General features: G+C 34.2%; 1 long non-coding RNA gene across 1 annotated transcript in view; it reads right to left on the bottom strand.

Moving 5' to 3' along the window:
• LOC310903743 overlaps positions 1–18,297 on the bottom strand; it is a 136,201-nt gene that overhangs the window by 56,044 nt on the left and 61,860 nt on the right. Inside the window, exon 10 of the long non-coding RNA XR_014587766.1 lies at positions 2,914–2,992. This is a non-coding gene — a long non-coding RNA (uncharacterized lncRNA). The remainder of the gene's footprint in view (positions 1–2,913; positions 2,993–18,297) is intronic.

Genomic DNA, 18,297 nt, shown 5'->3' with positions numbered 1-18,297 from the left:
CTGTCCTTATTTATAGTTCTGCCACCTCACTGCAAAATGAACTTTACAGGTGTAGCTTAGGGTCTAACTGAGCTTATGGAATATTTATGGATGGTGATGATGCACGAAAAGGAAAGGATTTTGCTTGGCTTTCACTTCCACCTGAGCTTTCATTTGGATGACCAACGCTTGTTCTCTAATGTCAACTCTTGTAGTAGAATTTTTAGGAATCTTCCACTGAAACAATGGATTTCAATACAGGAAACATAACCTCATGCATGTTTACTATGCAGCCATGCCTTTCATTTGTTTTTAGATACATTTGTAAGCAACTACTTAAAACAGTCTTAAGGAACTCTCATTTCTTCACAAGTCTATAGTTAAACATTCCAATAAGAGGTCCCCTAACTAATTTTAAAACCAGTGAAGAGTGAAAAGCTGTTTTCTACAGAAATTATACAGAGCAGCTTTTATTGTCAGCAAAAGCAAACATACCTGCAACATCTTGAGTATATGCAGTGAATAAGTGTACTACCACTATTATGTTCATCCATGTTCAATTTGAATTCATAGTGAAATAAGTGAAGCGTAAGGCTGCTGGCATTATCCGAAATGAAGCATCATAGGCAGAGGACAGAGAGCTTGTTCAGTCTAGCAAGAGGAAGGCCAGAAGAATCCTTCATGTCTGCAGGAAGGCTCAACGTGTAAGAGTAAGATAGCTATGTGAGCTGAAAGAAAATGTGAGCATAATAACAAATGGTTCTTAATTGGCAATCAATAAATTTAGCCTGGAAACTGTGAGATGTTTTAACATGCAAGTTCTGTAAGCGCATTCCCATAGGAATAGCAAGGAGAAAAAGCTTTGCTCCCTTTAAAGTTTATAACAGTATTACATGATGCTATGTCTAAGGAAGGAGGGGACTGCGTCAGATACACAGAAAACCCTATTAGCCTCATGCTTCTAATTCATGAAAATTTGTGAAAGATTCTCAATTTTTAAAGGGAAATAATTAAATGGAGAATAAATGGCACCTTCACAAATGTATCAAGTCTAAGAGGCAGAATTATTTATTTATTTATGAATTAGGTGGACCACAGATAGACTAAAAAAGTAATTTTGAAAGAAGCATGGCATCACAAAATCCTTGTGATGAAACACTAAGCCACCTAAGCTAACTTCTCCAACATGGAAAAAATAATATCCAATATAAATACATCAGATATATACATTAAAATATATTAGATATAAATATATTAATATTATAATGAATATTAAAAATCTGTATCATTGGAAAATCAAAAAAGTTCAAAACAAACCTGAATTGTTTTTGTGTATTGAGATGAAAAATTTCAATTGATTCTGGTTTTATTTCATTTTGTAAACTGAGTTAGTATTTTTCAATCTTGGATAAATGCAGAAAAAAAGAAGTTTTTTCCAAAATATAAAATTCCATTCTTGACCAGCTCTAGTAATTGTCAATAATTATCTCCATATAAATTTGGGCAAACTGCTTTTAAACTGTGTTGCCCGAATGTTTATTTTTGATTCCTATCTGATCAGGTGAAATGTCCATATGGTTTGCTTTGGATAGATCACTGAAAATGTTTTCTGAAACAATATGGGCCAGCCAATTTTATAGAAAGCTTTATGAATCAGAAACACTGGCATTTCTTAAATTACTACGTGCCTGACTTAGCACAATCTGCCATTGGTTGAAAAACAGAAAAACGATGAAATCCCCTTGGTGTTCTTTGGAACAGTGGCAGATGGCTCCCATCTCCATGAAGTTTTATTTTGTTTTTCTCCACTTCTCTCAAAAGAGAAACTTGGTAACACTGCGACAAAAAGCATACTGTACAGAATAACAAGTTGAGGCACTTTATAAGAAACTGACGTATTGTTTTAAAGAGAATAGTACTTTCTTGGGAACTGAGGTGTTTACAGGATTATATAATGCCTGGGATAACACCAGAATATATCACATCCAAGATATTTGCACGCAAAATTGCTTTCAAACTTTTAGGAAAAAAAAAAAAAAAAAGCAAATTCCATTATGTGGCATGATCTAAGTGACCGATATAAGTAATAAGAGATGAAACCTTTGGATCCATAACACAGTTATCTACTGCAGTTTTCTATGACTATGGATTGATATCTCATACTTTCATCAACACAGATGAAAACCAGAGTTACAAGGAACATTCACTGGACTAACTGAAATAACCGAATGCACAGGAAAGCCAGTGTCCCTATTTCAATATCAATCGTACTCTGCAGTTACTGCAGACTGGTAAACAAAAGTAATAAAACCACTTATGGTTTGACAGAAGACTGTCCAGTGCAATGGGATATTTAAAGAATAAAATTGAAAAACATCTGAGAATGCATAACTTGCATATTTTACAAATGCATATGTTACATTTCTTCGGACTGGAAAAGAAACTCAAGGCATGCTTCCTGCCATATTTTCAACCCCTCTTCCAAATACAGCGGCACCAAGGTTTTTCCAGGGAGGGTCAATAGAAATATTTACCTGTGAAGAAAAACCTTTTGCTTCATTTCCTTAACTGGTTAGAAACTGATGCATTTTCATAAGTTTAAGCAATAAAAACTAGATTCAAAAAGCTCATGGAATCCCTCTCTAAGGAAAACAAACAAACAAACAACATTAAATCTAGCAAAATTAGAAACATGCTAAAATAAGGTTTCCTAATGAGAAATACTGGGAAACATACAAAATTACCAGCTCTGTGAGTTAAATCCTGGCTGAATTCCACTGTATAGTGAAATGTTGAAACAACCCAATTAGACTAGTTTTTGTTGATCTAATATGACTTATTTGTGGGGATTTTCATTTAAACTTATGAGAAGCTGATGTCCAGTATTTCCAGTTTGTCACAAGTGGTAGGATAGTCAAATCAGGGGCCTTGTACCTGAATTTAGAACTGGTGTGCCATCTTCCTCCACACTGCTGCTCTTGAGAGAGGAGAGTTTCTGTCCTTACACACCTGTCTGGGGGGATAAGGAAACAGAATAAGCAAGTGGGAAAGGACTGGACATAATCATACAGAGTAAGTGTACAGAAACTCAGCAGTAGAGAACACAGTGGGAAAGGGACAGGACAGTCCTAAGAGTTCACTAAGGATGAGAGAAGCATGAAAGTCATTACAGTGGTGCTTGTGGAAAACATCTGTATCTCTAGATTCCACATCACATGGGTGTTTAGCAAGAACTTAAATTCACCTGATATAGGTTCAGATTACTCTGCCTTGATACCTTCAATACATGCCCCAAAACTCTAGAGCACTTGTAAAACACTGTGGAGGAAAACGCAGCTTAATCCATTGCACAGGAGGAAAATGCAATAGCAAGCAACCAACTAGGAACGAAGAACATGAATTACCACCTCTGCTCAGAATAATCAAAATTAAGGATTTTTTTGCAAAAAGATTTATTCAAATGAAGTAAATGATTCCAGAAACAGTCTCTGTGGATGTGGAATGACAACCAAAATATGGTGACTGCAAGAACGAGCTAGTATCAATCTGCACAATATCAGAAATGCAGCTATATTAGCAACAGTTAAACTATCATTACATTTGTACCTTGGTTTAAGCATTTCTTTCTTGAATTGTCATTCATTGCAGCTTGACATGCATGTAACTGACACTGAAGTTTCTATGCAGAACTCAGGGCCAGTCACAAATAAGAGTGCCCTAATAGTTTCGTACTTCTAGACCATAAAGTTCATCTCTTTAGCTGGTAATAACTTTCCTCAAGCACAGATGTTTGTATTGTGACTGATAATCTGGGGCCTATGGATAATTTGAATCATTATTGTACAATGAAGCCCCTCAAGAGAAAATAAATAATCTTACACAGGACATCACTGTATTATTCATGAATAAGCCAGAGAGGACAAAGAGAGAGTAGAATAGGGTTCTATCAGCAACCTGAATGTCAGTTCTCCAGACAGACCTGTAACAAAGCTTTAGTCAATTCACACAAGTTCAAAGGGGAAACCTCTCTGCATGGGATAATATTTATTAAGGGAATAAGTACTCCTTTGTCACAATGGAACTCAAAATTTCAGAAGTATACATATTCCATTAGGAGAGCTTTGTTCTGCTTTAATTTTTCTGAGCATACATAGCACAAATATAACTCTTTGTTTCCAAATGGATGAATGACACAGAGGCTATTGAAGAAAGCTATATATATAAAAACAAGAAAGGCATGCTGTAGAATTATTTTATGATTTAATCTGTTTGTTTAGCCATGATTCACTGAGATATCTAAGGCGTAAGGTATTCGCGAACTACTAAGAACAAGCTCAATACTCCAATACAGACTGAAAACAAGCATAAAGCCCTACAGAACACTGCAGGTCACAGTATCAATACCTGAACCAAAGCTGCCTTAATAACAGAGAACAGATGCTGCTCCTTATGCTAATAAATATTATAGGAGACTAAGAGATTTCAGAAAAAAAAAAAAAAAAAGATAAAACTTTAGGAATAGACAGACGAACTGGCTAATAAGAATAAATTAAACACTGAGAGATGCAAGAAAATAGATGTTCTTAGGAATACTATTTATTACTTGTGAAACAACAACTAAGAAGGCAAAAGGAAACATGGATTCCTTTTTGAAGGAGAACACAGAAAAAAATGGGGTACACATAAAATGGGACAAAGCCAATGTTGACTATAAAATAACACTTCAGTAAAAAGATCTATAGAAATAGAAATATCTAAAAATAGAGAAGACAATAGAAATAAAAAGCAGAAATGTATTTTAGAATATCTACTATGTAACTATATTTGCCAAGTTCCTCAATAAATTAAACCATCTACAATGAACAGGAATTTTAATAGAAGGTAAGAAGCATCAATAGCACCCTCAGTATTTTCCAGGCAAATAAAATCTGTATTAGTTTAATATTCTGAACACAGTAGCTTAAAAATGTAAAATACTATTTTCTAGTATGAGTTCTGAGGATGATGCATAGATAAAGAACATGAATAAAGCCAACAACACTCCTTGTCAGGCTCAGACTTTCTGTTAAGGTCACTGATTAGCTTAGCAATTCACCACCCTAAAAAAAAATCTGTATTGGCTAAGTGTGGAAAAGTTCTGGCCAAGTCCTTCAATAGATGACCAGGGACTGAAGAGAACCTGGCTTCATAAAAGGCTGTGAACAGCTGAGACTTCTGGAAAAGAAGCCTGAATAATTTGAAAGATAATTTCAATATAATTATATGGAAACAGATCAAGAATTGACATGGATTGTTACAACAAAAATGGTTAAAAAGAGCAGGTGAAGGGGTAGGCGTGAAGTCAGTTCCTCTTGCTGTGTTGCCATTTATGCACACTTCATTAACCACTTTCTTTTTACATAATTCATTAATTATACATTCATCTTTATAGAAAACGGATTTTATGTCTCTGAAATATAATCAAAATAATGTCTTAAAACCATCTGTCTGAATGTGTAAGACCTTATGAGGACGTACTGCAATTCTGTCCATTGAGATAATTTGCTTTCTGCAAAAAAAGTGCCAAAGAAAAGCATTCAGCTGAAGAGTTGATACTGCAATACAGAATCGTCTAGGTTGGAAGAGACCTCCAAGATCACCCAGTCCAACGTCTGACCTAACACTAACAAGTCCTCCACTAAACCATATCACTAAGCTCTAAAATCTAAGCATCTTCTAAAAACCTCCAGGGATGGTGACTCAACCACTTCCCTGGGCAGCCTATTCCAATGCCTAACAACTATTTTTTTCCCCCATGTATACTATAGAAATATATTATATCCTACATCAACTTACGAAGTGTTCCAAGTCACATAAATAGGAATAATATTGCATCTATACAATCCAAGTCTAATTCTGACAATTAAATGTTTGGACCATTCTTGTATCAGAACAATCTTCAGTCTCTCTGTCCAAAATACTCCCTTAATATGCAAACTTAAAAGCTCTATTTTATCCCTTTCTAGGTATTGAAAGTAGCTGAAACAAGTCATGAGCATCTTCTGGAGACAATAAGAAGGTAAGGAAATAGCTCTGAGTGACTCAAGACTCCAAATTTTTAAGGATTAATGCGTTCAAATGAAATATGCCCATTTAAAATAAATTAAGTATTTGGAGAGGGATTCATGAACCATCCAAAAGTTAGACATTTGTTATATGCTAGTCACCTTGGCTACCTCTGTAATCAGTTAAGATACACACTTCAAGAAAGTGATTCACATATCATGTTTGCTTTGCCATTGTATGAACAATGGCCCCATTCCCAGGAGCACTGTGCTAGGTAACTGGCTCAGACTAGATACCCAATCTTAGCAAATAAAGATAACGGAGATGAACTCCAGCCCTATTGCACAGAATATTCTGTTCATATTTGTAGATTACTTTCCTCATAGAGCAGGTTAACTAACACAATCTAGACACATCTGTTTTCAATCACAATCCTTTCATTTGTTTATTGCTAAATTTTACCTCAAAAAATGCCTCAAGACTTGTGCAACGTAAATTCCATAAACTCCTGCAACTGCAAAGGCACAGTTCAAAACTGATTCACTGGTATTCAGAAAGTCAGAGCTTGCTGCTTGTTGTGAATGCCTGTTGGACAACATTCAAAGCACCCTAGATTTACTTTATATCAAGGAGTTATCTTTCTTTACTAGGAACAATACCCCAAATGGCTAGAGAAAACAGTAATTCCCCCTCTAATAAGCCATCTGTGCAGGAACTTGAGCCATACCAAAACACAATCTATATGTATGGTTCAACAGCAACAAAACCACCAAAACCAATACTTACTGATTCTGAAACATCAGTTTCTTCAGAGATTTTCTTTTTGGTTCATTTCTGGTTTTCTTCACCAAAATTTAGAAAATAAAGAAAAGCATAGAAGGTAAAATGAAAACAAAAAGAAAACTGCTTCTAATTTTCAAATATTATTTTATAAACTCAAGATTTAAATATTTATTTATTTCTCCATGCTGTTTGGAAGAACTAACAATCATTCTCTTATAAATCCTATGGAAGAGAAATAAATTGAATTTTAAAACCTTTTTTTTTCCCTGAACTTGAACTGCTGAAATAAAATCTGATTTAAAAAAAAAAAAAAGTAAAAATTTAAAAGAAAGTAAAAATGCCAACACAATTTTCAGGTATTATGAGCATAAGTGGAGAACATTTCAATACTCAAAATATTGTGAAAAGAATCATTGTGTTTTAATTTTCAGATGCTAAAAGACCATCTACAGTAGGTTGCAATTCTTATGAATGCTACCATATTGCTTTCAGAAACTTTGGTTTCTATATAAATGAAAAATTTTAAAAGTCAGGCTTTATCACTACTCTATTAAGTAGTAACACAAACGAGGTATTTTAAAAACCTCTACTACCTGTATTTCTATTTCTAATTAAAATCTGCCTTGTATTTAATAGTGCACTATACAGACTGGTTTTGGATTGCCGTAATTACACATCTGAATATGTATATAATGGAAATGGAGCTATTAAAAGGTAAGTAGTTTTCCAAAAATTTATATATAGCAACTTTATACCAACAGATGTGCTGAGTAGGTTTTTTTTTTTTTTTAATAAAGTGATGCAGAAAATTAAAAGGAAGAATTAATGTATGATTTGCAGAGTTTTTATACTTAATTACATTGGCATTGGTTCATTATAGCTGTTTTAAATGATTTACTGGATTTAGGAATTTTAATGTCCACAGCTTAACTCAGACTTTTCAGAACTGCCCTCTACTTCTAGTACATAAGAAACACACAGAAATGGGGTTATTGGGGAGTGGGGTGTGTGATTTTTCATGATTTCCTTAACAGCTGTAGCCTATAGAAAAGACATGGATAGGGGCAGTATGAACTGCTTTTTTGCTATATTCACATGGGCATAAAATAAAACAGAATGAATACTCTCATTTATTTCATTTAAAAACTCTGTTTTACTTCCTACTGCGGACATTTTATCCTATTCACAAAGTTACTATATATTTTCCCACTTATGATCTTGTCCATTAGGTACAAATGTTTAAATTATAAAACTTGAGTCCTATCACAACAATTTGTGGTAGTGCTTTTATAGCTATTATAGGAGCTTTGGAATTAATCCACAGCTCAAGGCTGGAGACCAGCAATCATTCATTTGGGTTTATTTGGAATAAACAACATTTCTCTTACAATTGGCTTAGCAAAGCAATTATGAGACTACAGAAGACATTAGGAAGAAGAAACTAGCCTTAATAAGAACTGCGTTAAAAAGTGCCTTACAAAGGAACTGGTATATTTATCTTACCAAAAGCTTGACAGGTGACTTGACTAGTGTGTCAAGTACCTTCATGAAAACAAAATACAGGATCTTGAAGGAAGCAGGGAAAAGTTTCACATGAGTCAGTGGCCAGATATTTGAAACAAGTTTAAATTTGAAGTGTTAATGAATACATTAAATTATCTAATGCATTCAGCTAACATGTCCTAGCAGAGGAAACCATCCATCTTCTCCCAAGATGACCTAAAACTAGGAGCTTGCCTATGAACACAAATGTTATGTCTTTCTTTCACCTTCCCAGTACTAGGATCAGTAAAGTTCTACAAATATAAATGATTTTATGATTCTTTTAAAATACAGCTTTTTATGTCTGAAGTTGCACAGATAACACAGCAATCAATAAACTCAGTGGAAAAAGCACCTGTGTGCACATATGCATCTGCATAGCCCCACTAGGTTCATTAACTACACTAGAGATCATTGTCAGTTAGTACACACTTCTTATGTATTATTGCATGCGGGCCAAATTATTTACTTGGTCTTTATAACTTTAATGCAGAGCACAAATGCTATTTCATTTATACTTTTCACTTGCGCTAGCTTTTTTGTTCTCTATATTGAATAACTGTCCTAAAAGCAAGTGAATGTGTTCAAGAGAAACAACTCCAAGTATCTTAAAACTGATTTTCCTCATGCACTATGAAATGCTTGGGCATTTCATAAAGAAAAAGACTGTGAATCCAAGATAAGAGAATTAATTCTGATTTGGAAAGTCACCTTATGTAAATGTTAATTACTACTTGATTATGTTGATTTGGGGGATTTCATAATGAAAACAGTATTATTCCTTGCTTAAAATGTCACACTTTCAAAGCACTTCAACAAGACAATGTAATCAAGAAAGCAGATTTAGTTTACTGAGTCAGTAGATAACAGCAAGACTGTATCTGATTTCAAAACTTGCTATGGGGAAAAAGTGAATCAGATTAAAGACAGTGTTTTTAATGGTATTGCAAGCAATCTGCTAAAACATCAAGACATCCTCACTCAAAAGTCTGACATTCAGTACTGAGGTTACTAGAACACAAGTAACAATTTCAATTGCAACAATATTTTAATGCAAGAGGAGTCAAATACTTCTTTGAGTTCAGTGATACAGACACATACAAAATTATATCACACAATACAATTTATAAAGCATCTGAGAGTCTTCATAAAAAAATGGTATTTCATTTTTTAAAATCCAAGCACTTATTACACCATGATGTAGACTTTCTTAAGTACTTAAGAAAATAATTAAGTAATTCCTTAGAAGCATGTATCTGATTGATTTCAAACTGTGTTTTTTTCTTCTAACTCACGTATGTGCTCCTAAAAATCTCACTTTCTGGCATAAATTCTTTGAATATATTTCATATATTCTCCATAATTATTCTACTTAAAGATCCCCAAATATTTTTTAATCGTGCCTTTATAACAACTGGCAGTTCTTTTTGTTTTTGCAAAACAGGATTTAGATTACATATTACTCTCTGAAATCTAAACACACTAGACATCTAAACAGTGAAAAATCCTAGGTCCACATCTCAAAGGTTTTATTTAAATCACCAAAGAAACCTGGAATAAAGTGTTATACATAGCAAAACTAAAGTCAGACATTTGATAAAACCATAATTATAAAATATTTTTCTAAATGAGCATGTTTGATTCAATGCTCAGCCATGCAGAAATTAAGAATCTGATTGTTAAACTTTTGACAGGTCCCTAAACTTAATTTCCAGCAGCACGTTTAAAAGTTCTGTTTAACCTTAAGTTAATTCTTTCCCTTAAGAGCTCATTTGTATAGCTCCAACTAACTACCATAAACAGACACTTACTCTAACTGAAACATCTAAATGTTTCAATACAAACCCACTTCACTAGACCATTACATTGTAGAAAATGACACTTGTGCAAGAAGTGAGCTGAATGCTGGTGATCTTGCAAGAAAAGTGTTCCACCACCCTCCTAAATAAGCCAACCCCCTCACCGAAGTTATACTTAGGCAGGGAATATACCAATAAACACTATTACTTAATTAAAATATCCCTAAATTTGGGTCTACATTTTAGCCAATATGTAGCTTAATGGCTTTGTAATTAATCATGTCTTAATGTAAACACTTTGAAGTTGTTGCTACTCTGTAATGTTCATTACAAATAGTCCCTGTGGGGAATCATCACATTATTTCATTAGAACTCCTGCCTGTTGTTAATTGCTTTTAGGAAAGTGTGAACAAATTAATTGTGTTTTAAAAGACAGTGGTGCAAATGTATATGCCTCTGTGTTTGACTGTGGGGACTGCTCTTTTCCTGTTGCTCAACACTGTACGCGACAGTTGGCAGAACTAGCCTGTTTTAATCAGTAACAGTTGATGTTACAAAAGTTAAAAAAGGAAAATACAGTTTGCAAACCACAGTGTTTACCATGCCAGCCAGGACACAGTACGGTTCAGGGTCATGGGCAATTAATTTTTAAGTTTTAATGAAATCACTTCTGTGAAAGAAATAACTTTCTTTAGCAGGGATGACTGATGTACCTTAATTGAGCAAGTTAAAACATCCTGGATATTTTCCCTGTGATGGGATATGTGATACCTTGCACTTAAAATCAAGGGTTTTCCATGATTCAGAGAGGTATGTGATTTCATATAAATTTAATAACATTCAGATTAAATATTTTAACGAAGAACATTTTGTTTAGATGTTCTCATTCAAAATGTTAGTAAATATGTTCTATGTAGTAGAAACAACCTACATTAGAATTTGCACACAAATGTTTAAGCAAAAAAATAAAATTATCTTTTTTTTTATAAGACAATAAATTCATGTTTGAAAAAACCTGTATGTTAAAAGAGAAAGAGCTTCTTTATTATGTGGAAATGAAATAAGCACAAAATATTTTCCTTACAAGTAAACCTATGGCATGATACAACATCCTCCTTAACTGGGCTGCATCATAGATACCTAAATACAGTCTCTTGGAAAATATGTTGCTGCAATCCAAAAATCAAAAGAAATTAGATAGGAGGAATCTAGGAATATATTTAAGAACCATTAAAAAAATAAAGAATCATTATTCTCTCCCTTATTAACACAACGAATTTTAAGCTTCTAACTTGTGTATTCATTGTAACCCTCTGATTTTGGGGGGAACCAACATTTCAAATTGAGACAGATGTCTAAAAATTGGCAATGTGATTGTCATTAATCTTGTTCATTATTAGTCACTTGATTTAAAAAAAAAATGAGTAATTGAGGAGTGAAATCTAGGAATGTTATATCTACACATACTAAAAATACTGAGACTATTGATTTGGAAAAAGATTAATCACAAAGGAGATGCTAAGAAATATAAACAATGACGGTAGATTAAACTTCTGTTTTCTTTGTCTCACAAGATAAGAACAAGGCAGTCAAAACTGAAAGAAACCTAACTGCAGTCTTATGAAAGGTACAACACAGAAACAGACTTCAAGAAGAACTGCCATTAAACACATGACTTGGAAGATTTAAAAGGGATTACAATTTGTATGAATTACAGGAATGTTCCGTTATCACAGTGTGAATTAAGAAAGGAAGATTTAGAATGGATGTAAAAACTGGATCTAAATGCTGGTTACTTTGTGGCTAAAGACAAATGCTAATTATTGGGCATCAGAGGAAAAAATGCAGATTGCCCTAATTATTATGTTGAATGCTCTGTTACAGCATCTGTAGCTGGCATCTCCTAGGAACTGGATACTGTGCTTGATAGTCTTCAGCATGACAACTCTCTCTATTCTAGGTGAATTGGAAAGGAAAAAAAAGGAAAAGGAGGATGAGGGGGAAAGGAAAGCCTATGCATGTAGTATGAGCAAAATCCTGCATCTTGGGTATGAAAATTATCCAGGGGCTGCATTAGATTACATTATTCATGTGTCAGTTACTGCTTATATTGATCTTAAAACACATTCTTCATTTATAAGTGGCCCTACTGATTTCACTTAACAACAACAAATGATTAGGTGAACACATGCTTGCAGCATCAAGGAATGGGCTGAAAACAAACATGATGTTTAAATTCATCCTTAATTACAATACCAATATTGTGCTATAGAAACTGAAAATACTTCGGATCTTACTGTGTCTAAATGATCATTAAGTCTGTGTTAAAAAGAATTAACTAATGAAGTGTAAATTAATTACTTTTGTAAAGCACTTTGTAACACTGAGTATTAATTATTCATTTTCTACTATCAAATCAATAGGAACTAGCTTATGATAATAACAGTAAAAACACTCTAAAACTTCATAGACTTTCTTGTATTAAATCACACACTTTGTAGATCATGCAAAGAGAACCTTATCATGCCATACTATTTCTAGGTTGATTTAATTGCTGTGTCAAAAGCTTATAAAATTACTTAGAACTTATAAAATTATACTTAGAGTCCTAAGTATACCAGAAACAGTTGGAAATGTGCAGCAATGATGCATGTCCCATGTAAATCACTGTTGAAACATGAATACACAAAATTTGTTTTTTCTTGCAATGTCACCTCTCTGTCACTGCTATACTGCTCAGACTCTTCTTTCACCCCTCAGCAGGACCTGGGGTTGAAACTAAGAAAACATGGAGAAAAGGGATTAAGTGGATGTGTGGCACTGGTGCTGAAATACATCATATGACCCCAGTGTATCTGTTATAACAGGGCTAAACCAAAAGCACGTGCAAGCCAGTGAGAAATGCAAGAAACTTCAATCCAACCTCCCTGAAAAACCTTTCCTCAAGTATTAGGCTACCTATGTTAACACCACAGTTAGGAAAATGACAGGAACTTTGTTTAACAGAATGGAGATAAATAAAGCTATAGCATTTATTAAGCTGCTATGCAGTCTTACAGCTCCTACGAAGAGCGGAGACAAAACTTGCTAAGACTGCAGAAATTCTGCACAATCACCTGTCCCCAAAGCCAAGAGGTGCTTGCAAGGGACTTTTATAGATGGAACGAGAAAGTGAATCAATTCCTGAATATGAGCTGCATTAAAAATCATACTGGAATTTATTTCACAATGGTTAAAATGATGCAGGTGACTTGTTTTATATCTGCTACACAGATTGAAGTAACACAACCAGACCAGGAAATGCAACTGTCTGGCATGCTCACTGAATGAACAATTTTACTGCATGTTTCACAACTACGACGAAATTAGATAATCTGTAGAAGAAACAAGCTGGGATCAGCCAGAAAGGACATCAAGGACAATATTCATAGTACATTCTCATTATAAGAAACAGTCCGAATATGCCAATAGTTTTTGTGTAAAAGAAAATAAGCAAGATATTTGGGCATACATATGGACTTTTCAAGTCAGTGAGAAAATAAAACCTTTGGAAAAATACCAGAGTACATTTTAGATTCATCAGCATGTTTGGGCTAATATGAACCCCAGTGAAATTGCCAAGATGATTCTATAACTGTCTCATTTGGAAGGCAATTTTATTGTTTGGATTCCCGGAAGGTCCAAAATGAAATAAGTCTCACATGGAGCTTGCTATTTCTGTAGTTTGGAAGCTGGTTTATCACAGACAACTCCAGAAAATGAGATTGCAAGAATAATTCAAAGTGTATGGTCAGAAAATCTTTCTTCCCTTACAGGATTTCATGGTGGATACAGTATTGTAAACCTCTGCACTGTGAAGCAGCAGCAACATATTAACCTGGTAGAGAGGGATTCAGTTGCACTGGCAAATCACTGTGTTTCTGGAGGCTTACCACACCTGTTGACTTCATCCCAAAACAGAAAATAGCTGAAATTTTTGAAACGGTCATGTAACGGTGCCAGGATATAATCACAGTCTTATGAAACAAAGATTTTTTTTTATTTTTTTTTTTTAATTATGCAATGGTTGGATTTTGTGGTGTCAATCTAGCATCTTTTATGGTTACAATCACAACCAGAGGCAAAACTTGCAAATTTTCAGTCCTCTGGAATTGTATCCAAAGTTAACTCTAATGAGTGGTGAACTCCCTGGAGTGTAAATAGTGAAAAGAGCAATAGATTCTCTGTATCTAGGGTGATTCAGAGATTTCAAGAGATTTCATTAAAGAGAGAAGCATCAAAATTTCCTTCTCTTTTTTTTTTTTTTTTTTTTTTCTTTTTCTTCCCAAAATTAGAATAACAGCTTAGTCTGCTTTATTACCTTGTAGAAGCATTTCCTTAACATCAAACTTGCTGAAACCTACCTGGAATGTAAAGTACAACAGAAAGGGACATATTTACTAAAATAGATACTACTTATCTTGATCTTACAGATTAACATAGTGAATAGAACCTGCACCCAATATTTGATACTGATCCATGGGAAGAGTATGTTAGGACATCTCTGGTTCACAGTATGTATTGAAGAATATAATAGTCACGTGGCCTACTACTAAAATACATTTTCAAATTATGAAAGATTCTTGAAAGTAGGTTTTTTTTTTGTTTTGTTTTGTTTTTTAAGGTAGTAGTGTTGAAAATAAAAAAAAATAATGAATTTTCCAAAGATTTCAGGCCCTGGAATAATATGGTATTAAAAGAACTGGATCTTCCATAACTCTTAAGAAAATTGTGGTCACCGTCTTTTGGGTCCTGGCAGTAAATTCCAATCTAGTATTGTTGATAGTTCAAGAAGCATGTTTTCTGCTACAACAGTTATTCATTCTAAGAGGCCTGTAATGCTCTGTGTGAGCTCAGCCAGTTCAGAAACATCAGCAAGCATTAAAACTGTTGTTACATGTTCCTGAACAGATTACACATGACATTGGAACATGGTTCACATCTCAAGTTTCAACTATTTGTCATAATAAATGACATTAAACATCAGCTCCTTACAAGATTCCCAGAAGCAGGTTAATAGAAAGGTGTGATCTGACACTCAAGGAAACGATTATGGTATAACCCTAAATAAATTGAGCCTACAACACACGATTACACTTTTAAAAATCAATTATAGAATTACATCCCAGACTATTACAAATCAGACACTAACACTACCACTTATAGAATGCCTGGTCTTTGTTAGAGGCTGAGAGACTGACAAACTCTCACAAACAAATGAGAAGTTTGCAAGTCATTCTTCTTGATTTTGATTTTATAGGGGGGAGGGAATGAAAAATCAGCATGATTAGCCATGCTGAACTGCACATTTACCTAGGAAAAAGTATCTAAGGGTGTATTTTCATATTTCCCCTAATGTAGCGTAATTGAAGGCTGCTTCCAAAGTTCATCTAACTTATCCCTGACCTTGCTCTCCCACTGTTTTTCTTGCCCTTGTTCTAAATAATGATCATGCAGTCAACAAGGTGAGTTGGTTCAGCTTATAGATCTGACAGAAATCCACAGGTAAAATAAACACTTTTCTAACAGATCAGCAAACTGAACTGACTCACTTTAAAGGCACATCATCACTAGACTAAGTGCAGAGAGTACATCATGATGTCTGTTCAATATTATGCTCAATTAAGAGTAATGGTAAACCACACTTTTAATTTGAGAATACAGAAAAGTTATAATGAAATTCTGTGTTGATTACGCCTAGTAATATGCCTTGTAGCGATTGCACTAAAATAGCGCATAAAAATATGTGAGCAAGTTTTCATGCACTAATTCTGGTAGAGGTTCTATAACTAGGATGTCTGATGAAAAAGCCAACAATCTAGACGCAGAGGGAAAATGATGACAGTCCCCCAAGACTGTTTGTAGTTCTAAGGAGATACGGCTAATACTGCTGCTTCTGAAAAACTACTCTAATAGTGACAAGATATAATCCAAAATGGCAGTCACATATATTTCAGTGGTAACATGCTGTATAATATTGCCTAATGTTTTGCTGGAAATCCATTTTCAAATGTGGGTAAATCCGATTCAGTTAATAGAGAATATTGTGAGGTACAGGAATCAGATAATAACCCTTCAAATAATGTGTAAATATGCTACAGGACTTCTCTGTTGCCTGTTAAAACCACAATAAGCTGTTCTAGAACAACAGCACACACAGGTAATTAGGCAGGTAATTGTATATTTATACAGAGTCAATAGACATGTTTAAGTTAGAATCTAGCTATGTGCTAGATTTGCTTTGCAAGCTCTTTGGCTTTCTTACATTTAAAACTTTGCACAGAAACTAAAACACTTCAATTTTTTCACACTGCACTGCACCTTCTAGATATTTCTCTAATGTTTATCCGCTAGAAAGAGAGCAAAGCCACCAACACTGCTCCTGAGGATGGATCAGGAAATATAGCTCCTTTTTAGCACACATTACTAGGAAAACCAGGAGCCTCTCTCATTGTCTGACCCACTGATTCTCACCCTCTTAAAAGCTCATTGCCATACAAGGTGCTATTGCACCATGTACAACAAGCTGAGCTTCAAAAGATTTTGCCATTGACTCAGGTTGTAAGAAGAGATTGGTTACAATGAAGACAATACAGCATTTTTCATCACGAATTACAATGACAGGGATACAGGAATTACAAAATACTTAGAAAGCCAAAGTATTTGGACTGTTTCAAAAACAAAATAAAATGCTTAAGATGTTGTACATGTGTGAAAATGGATATTAGTCTATGAGTTGTTCTGTTTTTCACTTTGTACTGGAGAAGAAGTGTCTTCACACATCTCTAAGTTTCATTTCCCCCATTAGATCATTATGTTTACTGACTGTTCTCAGGACAATCCTAGTTTGCTGCACGGATAAAGCAGTCTCACATAGCAAAAAAAAAAAAAAAAAATTTCACCTTATCTCAGTCTAGCCCCTGTCATCTCCTCCTGTTGGCAGCAAAGTCTACCTGCACATGGATGTCTCAAAGAAAGGCTCCACAGCAGAAATCAGATAGTAAATCAATATTGTATTACCCAGGACTCTGATGATGTCAGCTTAATAACTATTTATGTCGGAATCATGTTTGATGTAACCTTCCCATTTCATTTGATGATGAGATGCAAAAAATATAAAATCATAGTGATTGTGTATGGAAGTTAGAATTTAAAAACATTTTAAATCACCAATATTTCTGTCAATCACATATAAGCATTTTATATATTTGGGAAGAGCAGAATTAGTCTGAACTTGAGTTTTATAATTTAAAAAGAAAGCATACTGTAACTTTTATGCTTGTAGTTTCTGGCCTCTTGATTTTGTCCAACAGCATTAGGCATGAAGAAACTAACTTTAAGTTTCCAAAGACAATCTGTAAAATGCGCTTGCACAGGCTGCTCCATTTTCTAGATGGTCTTAATTTGGTCAGGTAAAAAAGCCAAATCCATGAATGGTTTCTGGTGGTCAAATGGTTTCCAGGATAGAAGCCAAGACTTAGATTCTGCAGGAAACTGCTCTGGGAAGGAACATGTCTTTTCTAAAGTAATCAACTTGTATTTCTAAAGTAATCCACTTGTATTGAAACTTATTGAATGAACTACAGTCAAAGAGAATCTAACAAGATACTTGACTAGCAAATCCCTAGGAAAATACAAATATGCTAAATGACCTGCAATTAAATACAAAATAATTAATTTTCAATTGATAGACTAACTAGTTGAATCTATAAAGTGAAATATAATTGTTTGATCATTGTTCTTTAATGCATTCATTTTTAACTATTATATTAACATTTAATGACTGTAGCTTCAAACACAGAATCTTCTCTATTAAAAAGATCATAGCAGCTTATTTTAAGCAGAACATTTCACTGATTTAAACGTTCTAGAACGAATGGGACAAAATAAGCTCTGTATGTTTAAGAAACTTGAAATGCTGACATTATTTCTGAAGGAACCTGGGACTTAGAATTCCTGCATGCATTGTATTTCCCTCTAGCTTTAATTGTAATTGAAATGGTAAACAAGCAATCCCTCAGTTCAGGACTGAATAATTTGCTTATACCAATCTGCAGCTACTGCTACATCCTATAGGAGAAGTAGCAAGAGAGACATCAGTTTTGCTGTC

Source organism: Anser anser (genome assembly GCF_964211835.1).
Source record: "Anser anser genome assembly, chromosome: 8".
Lineage (NCBI taxonomy): Eukaryota > Metazoa > Chordata > Aves > Anseriformes > Anatidae > Anser > Anser anser.
The sequence above is the reverse complement of the archived record's forward strand: the minus strand, read 5'-3'. Positions and strand labels throughout refer to the sequence as shown.